General features: G+C 45.1%; 1 protein-coding gene across 1 annotated transcript in view; it reads right to left on the minus strand.

Moving 5' to 3' along the window:
* Positions 1-5,987, minus strand: part of glis2b (GLIS family zinc finger 2b) — a 42,755-nt gene extending 36,768 nt beyond the window's left edge. The window contains exon 1 of the mRNA XM_028814301.2: positions 5,468-5,987. The gene's annotated coding sequence lies outside the window, so the exon portion shown is untranslated. The remainder of the gene's footprint in view (positions 1-5,467) is intronic.
* Positions 5,988-15,651: the final 9,664 nt, after the last annotated feature.

Consider the following 15,651-nt stretch of genomic DNA (forward strand, 5'->3'; position numbering starts at 1 on the left):
GTTCTTAAAGCCAGAAAGAGAAGAAAACAAGAATAATGAAAATATACAAAGATGATTTTCAATACTAACAACAGTTAAAAACATTGATGTAAATGTGAGGTTTCAATTTTTGATTTTTAATACATTTGGAAAACTTTCTGAAAACATGTTTTCACTTTGTCATTATGAGTTATGGAGTATAGACTGATGGGCAAAAATGGCAAAGTTGTGCATTTAAAATTAAATCTACAACACACAGTGTGCAGAAAGAGTAGAGATCTGAACACTTCCTGAATCCACTATATATACACAATATATATTTAAACAGTTGTATGGTATCCTGATCTTGAACAACAAGCTCTGCCAGATACAGCAGAATAATTAAGCGCTTTGAGTAGCTTGAAAAGTGTTATATAAGCATATGTGATACGCAGCCCGGACACAGACAGACGGACACCATGTTATCGTCCACCACACGTTTATTAAACATAATAAATCAAGTACGGTGCACAAACCCAGTACACAAAGCACCAATCACCCCTTCAAAAGTCCTGGCCACAACACAATGCCTTTTCTCTTCTCGGTCCGCCTCCACTCCTCTCCAACACGCTACGTCTTCTTCCTCCCGACTCTCGCTCCTGACTGGAGGGAGGCGGCCCCTTTTATGTGCCCCGGATGGGCTCCAGGTGCATCCTCAGGACTTCCGTAGCCACACCCCTGTGTGGCGGAAGCTCCCAAGGAGAAGCCGGAAGTCCACCGGGTGCCCTCAAGTCTCTTCCCCCCAGCACTTCCCGGTGTGGCGGAAGTACTGAGGGACAATGTTCCCAAGGCATCGGGGCGCCCCCTGGCGGTGACCACGGGCCCCTACAGGGTTGAGCTTCTAAGCTCCGTACCCGTGGTCCCCTAAGCCAACAGGGAGGACGCCCCCTCGTGTCCTGGAGGAGGCACAAGCCCTCCTCCACTCCTCCTAGGCGTCCCGGCTGGGCATGGACACCCGCCGGGCACCACACATAATTATTTTTGTTATTATCTTCTTATATAATACCCTACAGTGGCTGTTCGGTTGTCTGTCCAGGATTTTAAATCACCTGTAGCTTGCAAACCGTTTGACCTGAACTTTAGTACACATATACTACGTGATGTCTTCTGTTCGCTTTTGGGGTGATGATTGACCTCCAAGGTTATTCCTCTTTTTATTTTACTGTGGAATCAACTCTTGGCAGTGGGCAGCAGGGTGGCTGTGTGGTGCATGCGTATGGGCACCGTTCTCATCCCTACCACCTTCTCCGTCACTTCCTCTACCTCTTCATAAATCATTCTTGAGGCAGACTGAAGATTTAAGTGCCAGCTTAAGTGAACAATTAAGAAAAACATACTAAGTAATTGCAACACAAACACTGACTTAATCAGTTTTAACGTGAAAAGAAGAGAAGAAGCGGGCCACTAGGGTGGAGAAAAGAAGATCTGCTCAGGAAGCAGCAAGCGCATCAACCTCTGAGCCAACGAATGATAATCTTACAGAGGAGGAGGATGAAAACTAGGAAAGCTCAAGTCAAGTGTATTCACGGCACGTTATCGTGCAGTGCGCCATTACTGGTTATGAATAATTACTAGAATCAAACAATCTTGGGCTCAGGTACAAAAACGAGATGTGGAGAAAACCAACACCTCAAACCAATTTTTAATAGATTTTCCCTGCCACTGCCATCTTCTTCCAGTGACCTGTCCTCCCACACCTTCTATAATACATCAACTCCTACCACTTCAATTGATATGGCCTGTGATCGGTTCAACTCTGAATATCAGTGTGGGCTGACCATAACTGCAGACCAAGTGAGAAGACAAGTGATGAAGCTACACACAGGAAAAGCCGCAGGACCAGATAAGAGTCAATCCTCAAGTTTTTAAATCCTGCACTGAACAACTTTGTGGCATCCTCTGTCACCTATTCAGTCTATCCATAAGACTCCAAAAAGTGTTGGTGCCGTGGAAAACACTATGCATTGTCCCTCTTCCAAAGAGATGGGAGACCTCTTCACCTAACAACCACAAACCACTGGCACTTGTGTCTTATATCATGGGGACCTTTGTGAGGCTGGTTCTGGACTATAGGAATTATCTTGTGGTAGACTACCTGGACTGACTAGAGTTTGCCTATTGGATAAAGATTGGCGTGGAGGATGCAATTATCTGTCTACTCCACAAGGATTACTCTCACCTGGACACAGCTGGCAGCACCATAAGGATTTCTTCAGTGCTTTCAACACCATTCAGCCATCCTGGTTAAAGGACAACCTCAGAGATATGTAGGTAGATGAGCCTGTGGTGTCCTGAATAATGGACTACCTGTAAGGCAGACTGCAGATTGTGAGACTTGAGGACTGTGTCTCTGATCCAGTCCTGAACAACACTGGAGCACCACAAGGAACCGTGGCAAGGAGTCAGATGGAGAACTTTGTTTACTGGTGCAGAAAGAATTGTCTGCAACTTAACATCAACAAAACCAAGGTCTTTATTGACTTTCAACACACCAAAGAGCCTTTACGCCTGGCTATTTTTCAGGGAGTGGATGTAGGGGTAGTGCACTCATAAGTACTTGAGGGTCCATATCAACTATATATGAACTGGCAGAGCAGGGTCTTTTTTCTTAGGGGTCTGCACTCCTTCACACTCCTGTGAGTAGTGAAATCCTTCATATCTTCAACAACTCTGCAATGGCCAGTGCATTCTTCTATGTTGTGGTGTGCTGGGTCAGTAACATCACTTCAAGAGAAGCCCACCAAATCAACAAGCTAATTAAAAGGGCAGGCTCAGCTATGGGACACACTATATATCTATCTATCTAGATAGATAGATAGATAGATAGATAGATAGATAGATAGATAGATAGATAGATAGATAGATAGATAGATAGATAGATAGATAGATAGATAGGGGAGTCAAGCTAAAGTTAGAAAATGGAATTTATCAGAAAATGGATCGAACCTTAATAAAGCTGATAATGTCATTTCTCAATGGAGTCTCCATCCGTCTCAATGCACTTGTGCCAGCTGCCTGGAAGTGCCTGGATTCCAGCAGAATAAAAGGTTTAGTCTTGACCTTGCAGCCACTCGTGCACCGCTTTCTTCATCTGTCTTGAATCGACAACCACCCAGATATTTTTAGAGGTCCAAAAAGATGGAAATCACACTGTGCCAAATCTGGCAAAAAAGGAGGATGTAGTGATACCTCAAACTTCAGTTTCTCCAGACAAGCCTTGGCATTCTTAGCAGTGTGCGTGCAGGCGGGCATTGTCTTACAGCAAAAGGGCCCCGTTTAGACAGCAGTCCCTGCCGCTTGGATCGAATAGTAGAGTTCACATTGGTCTCCAGCAAGTCACAGTAACTTGCACTAGTGGCTGGAGTACTCCTCGGCATGCCGTGTTCGACAATAACTCGGGTGCATGAGTGGTTGCAAGGACAAGACCAAGCCTTTAATTCTGCTGGAATCCAGGCACTTCCAGGCAGCTGGCGCAAGCGCATTGAGAAGGGTGGAGACTCCATTGAGAAATGACATTATCAGCTTTATTAAGGTTCATTCCATTTTCTAATAAATCCCATTTTCTAACTTTAGCTTGACGTTCCCTTGTATATATGTGTGTTATATACTGTAGTACCTGCCAAATAATACAAATTTTTGTTCCTCTTGCAGGGATCAATATCAGATTGTGATCAGACCAATTCATATTATATACCTATCTCTATATCTATCTATCTATTTATCTATCTATCTCTATTATATACAGATATATATATATATATATATATATATATAGACTACGGTGGGTTGGCACCCTGCCCAGGATTGGTTCCTGCCTTGTGCCCTGTGTTGGCTGGGATTGGCTCCAGCAGACCCCCCCGTGACCCTGTGTTCGGATTCAGCGGGATGGAAAATGGATGGATATATATATATATAGATAAATATATAAATAGATCTCTATAGATATATAGACAGATAGATATATCCATCCATTTTCCAACCCGCTGAAATATATAAATAGATCTCTATAGATATATAGACAGATAGATATATCCATCCATTTTCCAACCCACTGAATCCAAACACAGGGTCACGGGGGTCTGCTGGCGACAACCCACCGCAGTAGATAGATAGATAGATAGATAGATAGATATTTATATCTATCTATCTATAGATACATATATTAGATTCAATTCAACTTTATTGTACAGGCACAACAAAATGCAGTTCAGCGTCTAACCAGAAAGTGCAAATACCAGAGTAAGGTGCACTAGGCAGTGGGTGCAAATAGCACATTAAACTGCAATAGACAGTACGGTGCAATAAGGCAGCACACAAATAAGAATATATATCTATGTGATATTTCAATTTACAGGTAGCAGTATATACAGGGAAGAGTATACAGATATGAATACTGATCAGAACATACATATACATGAATAAATATAAGCTATATGTTTATTTATGTATTTTTTCATTTAAAGAGCTTCTGTAAAAAGTCTAATTTCCTCCTGGGAGAGAAATAAAGTTCTATCTATCTGAAACAACATTTCAGACAGCAGTATGTAAATGTAAAGAATTATTATTATTATTATTACTATTATAATTAGACAGCTTGCTGCATCAATCAAAAGACCTAACTCATCTTAGGAAGTATTTATTTGTTTATTTATTGAACTTTAGTAAAACGCCAAATGTCTTCGGGGTCAAATAAAGTTCTATCTATCTATCTCTATCTGTCTATCCATCTATTAAGAGACAGCGATCTACAGTGTAGGCAGTGTCGCCCCGCAGAGGCTACGGTGTCAGATGATAAAATTACCAGGTTGGTGGTACATTCCTGACAGCCGGTGCACACATGGCAGAAATATGGAGACAGCTGTTTACTGAAGCATATCAGGAGGATGCTAACTTTGAGAGGTACGATATAAACTGACAAGGTCATTAACTCAAGAAGTCAGTTATCCTCGCTGAAATGGATGACAGTTGTCCCCTAGCACTCCTTTCTCTTCTACTGATAAAACTGACGCTAGCCAAGGACTTGCCCTGGACGGGACGCCAGTTCATTGCAGGGTACTAGGAATCCGTCTTTGTTTTGGTTGCATTGGAATGCGAGTGTCACACACATCATTTAAAAAAATGGATCTGCTGAACATCAGAACGAACTAAGCTTAAATCGAGTGTGTAATTTTCGGGCAACTCTCAGCACGCAACAGGCATCATTCTCGCGTAAATTCTGCCCGCCGTGATGCCAAGCGTGCACGTAGCTCCTTTCGTTCAGAACGAAAATGTCAGGCACGTAGACGTGGGCCGTGCCCAAAAACCCTGGGACAAACTGGCGACGGCGGCAGAGGCTCCAGCGTGTCAAGGCCTCGGTTGCCGTCTGCACTTGTCACATCCCTTTCGTTCTTCCCACCCCTCACCTGGCACCGTGCCCTCCTCAAGAAGCCTTTCCGTGCCGGGCACCTACCTCCACCGCTCCTCCCGCACTCCTCGTCGCCAACTTTTCTTTATTTTGCTTCCTTCACATTCGCACTTCTTCCCTTTTTTCTCCGCGCTGCGTCTTAAGGTGGCGACAGGGAATTGGCCCCTCGAAGCTCGTCCTCTGAGATGGGAAAACAAACTGAGGCGCGCGCGCGCGCCGCTCCTTCTCGTCTGCCGCTCCGGTGGCTGGCTGTGCTGCGCTGTGCTGGAGACGTCGCCCGTCGCTCACTTTTTTCTATTTAGTTGCCCGCGTTTTTCTTCGCGCATAAAATGCAAAGCGCCAGTTGGACATCGCAGACGTCAAATGTGAAGGGAAGGGGCAGCGAAGAGCGGCGGCGCATTGCTCGCCGATCGGTGTGAGGAGCTGGCGGCTCGGGATGAGCTGGAGCAGCAGAGCCGTGGCGCACCCGCTAGCTAAGCTCGCTCGCCCAGCCGGCCTGGCCGCTGCCAGCTCAGCGCATGTGTGTCGCTGCCGCCGTGTCCGCCTCTCTCCGCTCCGCCTCCATCCCGCCCTCCCTGGCCGAGACACGAGACACTCGTCTTGGGAAAAGCTGTGGATTCCGTGGAAAAAAAACCCACACGTCTTAATAAGTCCATCTGGGTCTTTTTGTCCTTTTTTTTAGGATGTATCTAGAATGAACCAATCGTTCTGAGGCTTTTTAACTTCCTGCCCGCGGTTCACCCGGGATAAGCGGTTAGAAACAGTACGGATCCTGGGCAAGAGCGAACACCAGCCTGACTTATGTCTGCAGGCGGGATATGCTCCGGTAGGTGGCAGTATCTACTAGGACAGGAACACACGAAGCTTCAACGCCGTGAAAAAGTTTTTGCCCCCTTCCTGAGGAGGAGTAAAAAGGCTTAGGAGGCACATTGAGAGTCGCCTTTAAAGTATAATTATGGACAGGAGGCGACCAAGACATCAACACAGGACAGACTTTGAGAAGCAGGATTTATGGAAATGAACTCAACATGGAGAGTGCTGGTCAAGAGAGTTTAAGGCGTATAAGGATACACAGGAGAAGAGCTGAAGGTACATGTAGGGCAAAAGGTATCAAATACACTATATATGGACAAAAGTATTGGGACGCCTGACAGTTACACCAACAGGGACTTTTAATGACATTGTATTCAAATCTATAGACTTTAATATGGAGTTGTCCCCCCTTTACAGCTATAACAGCTTCCACTCTTCGGGGAAGGCTTTCCAGATAATTTTTGGAGTGTTTCTGTGGGAATTGTACTCATTCATTCTGTAGAGCATTTATGAGGTCAGGCACTGATTTATTTATTTATTTATTTATTTATAAAGCACTTTAAAAACAACGTCAAGGCTGACCAAAGTGCTGTACAAAGAAAAACAACACATAAACACATAAGAGCTGAAGACATTCTTAATAGAAAGTATAAAAAGTATACAAATAGCCACTATATTATACAGGGTTAAAAGCCAGAGAGTAAAAATGTGTTTTTAAAAAGGATTTAAAGGCAGCTAGCGAAGGAGCCGGCCTAACATGCAATGGCAAATCGTTCCAGAGTTTTGGGGCTGCAACTGAAAAAGCTCGCTCACCTCGGAGTTTGCATCGTGCCCTGGGAATGCGTAAAAGCATCTGGTCTGCTGACCTGAGGGAGCGAGATGGTACGTAAGGGTGCAGCAGTTCCGACAAATAAAGAGGGGCACACCCATTAAGAGATTCAAAAACAAATACAAGGATCTTAAAATGGATTTGAAAACGAGTTGGAAGCCAGTGGAGGGAAGCCAAAATCGGGGTAACATGCTCATGCTTTCTTGTGCCAGTTAAAAATCAAGCAGCAGCGTTTTGCACCAGCTGTAGGCGAGCCATGGAGGCCTGGCTAATTCCAAAAATAAGCGCATTGCAGTAATCTAGACGAGATGTTATAAAAGCATGTATCACTGTTTCAAGGTTGCGCTTAGACAACACAGGCTTGATTTTTGACAGCCGCCTCAACTGGAAAAAGCAAGATTTTACCACTGCATTCACATGGCTATCAAGTTTAAAAGTGGAGTCCATTTTTACACCTAAATTTGTGATCATGGATTTCTCAAATTGAGCCACAGTGGAAAGGTCAATGCAAGGGGTCCCGCTGGTGCTATTTGGCCTAAATAGCATGACTTCTGTTTTGTTCTCATTAAAATTTAGAAAATTTAGTGTCATCCAACTCCTTATGTCAGTAAGGCAATCAAGCAGGGGCTGGACAGAACATGGACCTTGGCGCTTCAGTGGGAAATACACCTGACAGTCATCTGCATAAAGATGAAAGGAAATATCGTGTTTCCGAAAAATAGCGCCGAGTGGCAGCAGGTACAAGGAGAACAGAAGAGGTCCCAGGATGGAGCCCTGTGGTACCCCCCAGGGGAGGGCAACAGAGGTGGAAGTAAAATCGTCAATACTGACACAAAAACTTCTATCTGAAAGATAGGACCTAAACCATTGGAGAGCTGAACCTGTGATGCCCACCCACTGCTCCAGCCTAGAGATGAGGATCTCATGGTCTATCGTGTCAAATGCAGCTGTTAAATCCAAAAGCATAAGTAGTACACAGTCACCAGAGTCCACTGTCAAAAGAATATCATTAAAAACCCTTAACAGAGAGGACTCAGTGCTGTGGTGAGTTTTAAACCCAGACTGGAACACTTCCAGAATTGCATGTTTGTCCAGAAAGGACTTCAGTTGGGTATAGATGACTTTTTCCAAGAGTTTGGACAAAAAAAGTAGCTTGGAAATAGGCCTGAAGTTAGACATAACAGAATGGTCCAGACCCGTTTTTTTCAGCAGTGGTTGCACGACAGCATGTTTAAAATTTTTAGGCACCACACTAGAGGTTAAACTACTATTAATAATAGTAAGAATAGAAGGACCCAAGGTAGAAAAGACTTCCTTAAAAAGTCGAGGAGGAACAACATCCAGAGGGGATGTTGGACGAGAAGGCCTGACTCGCAATCTTCGTTCCAGTTCATCCCCAAGGTGCTCAAAGGGGTTGAGGTCAGGGCTCTGTGCGGATCAGTCAAGTTCTTCCACACCAATGTCTTTATGGACCTTGCTTTGTACACTGGGAACAGAAAAGGGCCTTCCCCAAACTGTCTCCACAAAGCTGGAAGCATAACGTTGCCCAAAATGTCTTGGTATGCTGAAGTATTAAGATTGCCCTTCACTGGAAGTAAGGGGCCCAGCCCAAACCCTGACAAACAACCCCACGGCATTATCCCTCCTCCACCAAACTCCACAGTCAGGCAGGTAATGTTCTCCTGACATCCACCAAACCCAGACTCGCCCATCTGGCTACCAAACGGAGAAGCGTGATTCGTCACTCCATAGAACACGTTTCTACTGCTCCACAGTCCAGTGGTGGTCTGCTTTCCATCACTCCATCCGGCATTGGACTTGGTGATGTGAGGCTTGCATGCAGCTGCTCGGCCATGGAAACCCATTCCATGAAATGCCCACCACAAAGTTAATGCCAGTGGAAGTTTGGAACTCCTCAGCTATGGAATCAGTAGAGCGTTGGCGACTTTTATGCACCACGCACCTTAGCTGTCATTGTCCCCGCTCTGTGACTTTCTGTGGTCTTCCGCTTCGTGCCCGAGTTGCTGTTGTTCCTGAACGCTACCATTTCTAATAATCCCACTTACAGCTGACTATGGAATATCCAGCAAGGATGAAATTTCACGAACCGTCTTACTGCAAAGGTGGCATCCTATCACAGTAGCACACTTGAAGTCTTCAGAATGGCCCGTTTGGTTTCACAAATGTTTGTAAATGGAGACGGCTTGGCTAGGTGCTGATTTTATAACACCTGAATTGATTACCACCACCAAAAGAATGCCGTGTTTTGCACTACGTGAAGGATATTCACAAATAATGGGCACCTTTTCTTTTCCAAAACAGATTAAAATATTTGACTCGATAAAGAACCATGCGAATGAAAAAATGGAGTGAATGTGTTCTTTAACGACATTAATTGAATGTACTGCATATAAATCTGCCATATCATGTAAACTCCACCTTAAAAGAGTACTTTAAAGACAGTGTTCTGTGGTCTGATATGAACAGTTTCATCATCTCCAAAAAGTGTTTATCCCAAAATATTGTAGCACTGCCACCGAGTACCAGAACTGATCCTTTGCATGTTACATTGCTTTTCAAGTCGGTTCTCAATCCTTAAAAGGGCCGATCACCTTTACCACATTAGATGGAGTTCTGTTTGTGACATTGCAAGCTTGATGTTTTTATAGGTTTACCTGCTGCCTGCTCTGAAGCTGCTCGTTTGCATGATGCAATGCCAGCTCATACTATGAGTGACTCATCATTGGCGGATGCAACTGGTCAGCTCCATTCCATAACCCTCCCTTCAAAGCTGCTGGCCTTATCATCCACTTCCAGCTTCTTCAAACTGAGGGGTCCTCTTCTCTTCCACTGCGACCATGCAGTCAGAGATGAGGACACAGCAGCAGGGGTCCTGAACACTTCACTGTTTGGTGGCACAGCAGAGATGTTGAGTACTGTGCTGTCATTTGGTGCAGCAGAGGTTTTAAACGCTGCAGTTTTCGGTACGGTGATCTTTCCATTACATGTGAGCGGGTCGACCTCTGTGCGTGGAGCTGCAGATGTACTGGTCACTGAACTGATGCTGCAAACACTGTTCCAGGTCTGCATCTCAGATTTGAGACTATCCCTTATAACACCTCAGTGATCCGCCTCCTCCCTTGCATGTGCAGTTTTACCACAGGCCCCGCTTCCCACGGCTCACCTGTGATTTGTGGCAAGTGGATCGGCCAAACTTTTTCCAAGTCCTAAGAGTTGGACGCTCCACCAGTATCCATGCACCCAAGCCAATAGACCTTAGCACAGCAGTAGCAGTCTCTCAGCTACCCCCCCTCCCCCCCTCCCCCCCTTGTACTGCTGCTGCAAACATAATAATACACATAATACATTATGTAATAATTATAATTCACATAATACATCCGGCGCCGCTGAGAGTGGCAGCCTTTTCAGCAGCTCCGTGTATGACTGTATGTGTATGTGTACTTTTCTACTTATATTTTTCTATTTTTATTTGTGAATTTCCCCTTGGGATTAATAAAGTATCTATCTCTCTATCTATCTATCTATCAAACGGCATTCCAGATCCTGGATTTCAGATATCAAGAACTTCCAGAAGCTCCTAAGAATAGCTAAGCAAATCCATTATGGGTTTCTTCAACATTCATCACTTGCTAAATCGGGCAGTAGGTCTTCTTTTCATCCCACTTCTGACGCCAATGTAGTGCGGACGCCAAATGCCAGAATGGATTCTCTGCTCTTACGTGGCTTTTTGAGGTGGCTCGCTATCCTTAAAAGGACTGCTCACCATTGCCACACTAGAAGGAATTCTGTGTGAGACTTTACAGGCTTGCCGTTTCTATAGGGTCACCTGCTGCTGATTTTGAAGTTGCTCATACGCATGATGGAGTACCAGCACATATTACGGGTGACTCATCCCTGGCTGATGCAACTTCTCAGCACTGTTAAGATGTAATCACAGCTTCATTATAAATGTAATCATTTAAATAATAAGGACAGTACCTGGGTGGCATGGTGGCGCAGTGGTAGTACTGCTGCCTCACAGTTAGGAGATCCTGGTTCGCTTCCCGGGTCCTCCCTGCGTGGAGTTTGCATGTTCTCCCCGTGTCTGCGTGGGTTTCCTCCGGGCGCTCCGGTTTCCTCCCACAGTCCAAAGACATGCAGGTTAGGTGCATTGGTGATCTTAAATTGTCCCTAGTGTGTGCTTGATGTGTGTGCGTGTGCCCTGTGGTGGGCTGGCACCCTGCTCAGGGTTTGTTTCCTGCCTTGCGCCCTGTGTTGGCTGGGATTGGCTCCGGCAGACTCCAGTGACCCTGTAGTTAGGATATAGCGGGTTGGATAATGGATGGATGGAGGACAGTACCTATAGATTCTGGTTCTGTACCCTGTTTACTGCAGAATTTCTGCTTGTAGCTTGATGCTTTGGAAGTTGTCATTACAAATGGTGACTATTTTACTGAAATATATTCAGAAGATTTGGTTTTTAATCTTGCAAAGCTAAGCTGATAACTTCACAAAACTCTGCACAGCCCAAGATTTGTGTTTACTATCAAGAGTTCCAGCAAAGCGCAAAGTTTAAAACATTAACAGGATGGGCGCAGGCTGGCGTGGGACAAACATGCTACTCTCTTGTGCCCATCAATCCCAGACTACTCTGATCCTTAGCCAATTACTCACGAGCTTTGAGATGGGTGGGCGGAGCAATGTCAGGTGACTGTTCACTACATTAGTTATTGCTGGATGACGGTTTCATCAAGCATTTGGGGGGGTATGGAAAATATGAAAGGTATGGAAATTTATTTCTATAGGAAGGTGATTCATATAAAGAAACTCCTGTTTTTAGGAACTCCCACCAATATGGCCCTGATCTCCCCTTAAAAATGAGGGGATTTCCCCTGACCAGGCAACCCTTGTCAATATTCCCAGCAGAATTCTAAATCTGTACCTCAAATCAAAATCATCCATCCATCCATTTTCAAACATGCTGAATCTGAACACAGGCTCACTGGGGTTTGCTGGAGCCAATCCCAGCCAACACAGGGCACAAGGCAGGAACTAATCCCAGGCAGGGTGCCAACCCACCGCAGGACACACACAAACACACCAAGCACACACTAGGGCCAATTTAGAATCGCCAATCCACCTAACCTGCATGTCTTTGGACTGTGGGAGGAAACCGGAGTGCCTGGAGGAAACCCACGCAGACACGGGGAGAACATGCAAACTCCACGCAGGGAGGACCCGGGAAGCGAACCCAGCTCCCCAGGTCTCCCAACTGCGAGGCAGCAGCACTACCACTGTGCCACCGTGCCGCCCCAAATCAAAATCAGAGTATCAAAAATAATAGTCTCAAGTTGGCAGCTTAATTCTCCTTGAATTCCCCTGATCTCATAGAAGAATTTTTCTAATCAGCGTCTAAGATCCCAAACTATGAGGAATCAACAAAAAGATTTGCTTAGAGATGGGCATATGACATTATTTTTCTTGACTTTTGCCAAAGGATGTTTGCTCGTGCAGATCAGTAAACTGTTTAGGTGCCCATCTTGTACAAACCTCACGTTACCCTAAGTCATCACACACCATGACATGTGCAGATCCATAGCCGATATCCAAATGAGCAGCAACAGTGGACAACATAATCTGTCGGTGTTCTCTGATGAAGGCATTCGCCATGTCGATGTGGGCCTGTGTGCATGATGTTGATGGTCAACCAGATCGAGCTTCATCGGTTACGCTTGTTCTTTTCGCTTTAAACCTTTCTGCTCATTCATAAGCTTTACGTTAAGTCCTGCTGTTGTCACTTCCATATTGAGTCAACATCCTTTGGTGAATTTCATCAGGCTTCACTCCCTCAGGCCAAAGAAATCTCACTACGGGTGTGCTGTTCAACAAATGGTGCAATCCTGTGGTGAAGCGTCCATGGCTGCACATAACTACCCATAAGCCATCACAAACATGTTGTAATGCGTCAGCTTCTATTTATTGCAGTTATGGAGTAATTTCCAAATTGCCTTTATATGTTGAGTTACCCACTTTGCAGAGCTGTGTTCAGTTTCACATTAAAGAGTCTTTTTCTGTTGATCAGCGTCAAAAAAGCCCAATTGCAAACACTGCGATTCAATGTTCTAGAACAGTGCTTCCCAAACTTGGTCCTAGGGCAGGGGTGACGAACACCAGGCCTGGAGGGCCGCAGTGGCTGCAGGTTTTCATTCTTGCCATCTTCTTAATTAGTGACCAGTTTTTGCTGCTGATTACTTCTTTTAATTAACTTGACTCAGGCCCCATAGTTGTTTCTTTTTCTTTAATTAGCAGCCAAACAATAATGAGACACAAAACAAGCCACCACATGACCAGCTCCCCTGTGCCCATCACACAATATCTGAAATTAAAGAGAGGTGATAGTCTTGGTAAGGTTGATCTCTCAGGTGTGTGCTGTGGCAGAATGAGAGCAGCAACAAGCCATGGAATTAAATAACGGGTTTAATTAACAACAAGAATTGGCTTCTCATTAAGAAAGTGATTGGAGTGAAACTGGTTGGAGTTTGAAGCCCCAGTTTAGCTGGTCATCTGTCAGCTCGTTTCACATCTCATTTCTGCTTGGCTGTCATTTAATGAAGAAAGGAATCGATTCAAAGGGCTGAACTCTTCTAACAGGACTATTAAAGTGATGGGGGATAAAGTTAACTAGCAATGAAAACTGGTCACTGATTAGGAAAAGGGTTAGAATGAATACCTGTAGCCACTGCGGCCCTCCAGGCCCGGAGTTCGACACTCCTGAACTAAGGGGTCTGAGTCACATCAATTTAAACAAAGGCAAAACACGTTAATCAGCGGCGAAAATGTCTCACTAATGAAGAAGATTACGGTGGTCCTCCAGGACTGGAGTTGGCGAACCCTGATCTAGAAGAATAAAAAGGTGAAAACATTTTATAGATAGATAGATACTTTATTAATCCCAATGGGAAATTATAAGCACTGTTAACATATTGAATGATATGATATACAGAGGGCGGCACGGTGGCACAGTGGGTAGCACTGCTGCCTTGCAGTTGGGAGATCTGGGGAACTGGGTTCGCTTCCCGGGTCCTCCCTGCGTGGAGTTTGCATGTTCTCCTCGTGTCTGCATGGGTTTCCTCCGGGCGATCCGGTTTCCGCCCACGGTCCAAAGACATGCAGGTTAGGTGGATTGGCGATTCTAAATTGGCCCTAGTGTGTGCTTGGTGTGTTTGTGTGTGTCCTGCGGTGGGTTGGCACCCTGCCCGGATTGGTTCCTGCCTTGTGCCCTGTGTTGGCTGGGATTGGCTCCAGCAGACCCCCGTGACCCTGTGTTCGGATTCAGCGGGTTGGAAAATGGATGGATGGAAAGATACATTGTCACAAAATCAAAGAAGCCACAGAAAGGTTCAGGGCAGCCATCCGTATATTATTCCCTGGCTGCAAAAATGTTTTTGAAAGGTTTGTAGTGATGTGTACAGTTTGGAGTCCAGAACAGAACTGAGGGGATGGAGGAAAGATGGCGGTTTTATAGGTCAGTGTAGGAAGTGACATCAAAGGGGCAGGAACCGGAAGGGTCTTCATCCATAGGCTCACACCAGGAAGTGACGTCAAAGGGGCCGGAACTAGGAATGACATCATCAGGGCCAGGTGGAAGTTCCCGTGAACGGTCTATAGAAAAACGAGAGAAAGAGTCCGTGCACTCCGCCACCTCTCAGTCTGGCTCGGAATTATTCTCATTCAAGCCCTTTAGCTGCTTCCCATACGCACGTGTGTGACAATATAAAGCATAAATTACCATGACATTGCATTTTTTTTAATGGTCTGGAAAAAGTTGATAGTTTACACTTTCCTAAACATCAGCAAAACCAAGGAATTGGTTATTGACTTTGGCTGCACCAAAGAGCCTCAGTGCGTTGTTCGTATTCAGGGAGTGGATGTGGGGGTGGTGCACTCTTACAAGCACTTGGGGGGTCCACATCAATGACAGATTGGACTGGTCTTGTAACACAGAGGAGCTGTAGATAAAAGAGCAGACCAGGCTGTTTTTTCTTAGGAGACTGCGTTCTTTTAATGTGGGAAGTGACATCCTTCACATCTTCTACAACCCTGTGATGGCCAGTGCATTTTTTCTTGGATTGGTTCCTGCCTTGTGCCCTGTGTTGGCTGGGATTGGCTCCAGCAGACCCCCGTGACCCTGTGTTCGGATTCAGCAGGTTGGAAAATGGATGGATGGATAATATACAGACAGAGGTAGACAGACAGATACATTGAAGCAGTGATTTATTTCAACAAGGCAAAATGTTTATTACTGCTGTCACAGCATGCATATAAACAGGAACACACAAAAAAATTGTACAAAAAAATAAATAGTTTCTACGGGTTGAACTACAAGTATAGTCATTTTAAAACTACCCAACACTGAAATACAGCAGGCTGTTTGGGAGAAAGAAGAAAAAACAAAACAAAACGCTTGTGCTGCCCTCGGACATGACAGACAGGGGGTCATCTCTGGGGCTCGAGGACAAGCAATGGGCGGACCCCAAATGTGCCTGCCTGTGGGCGTTTGGTTCATCTTGACTTGGCTGAACGAGTT

The sequence above is a fragment of the Erpetoichthys calabaricus genome, chromosome 11 (genome assembly GCF_900747795.2).
Source record: "Erpetoichthys calabaricus chromosome 11, fErpCal1.3, whole genome shotgun sequence".
NCBI lineage: Eukaryota > Metazoa > Chordata > Cladistia > Polypteriformes > Polypteridae > Erpetoichthys > Erpetoichthys calabaricus.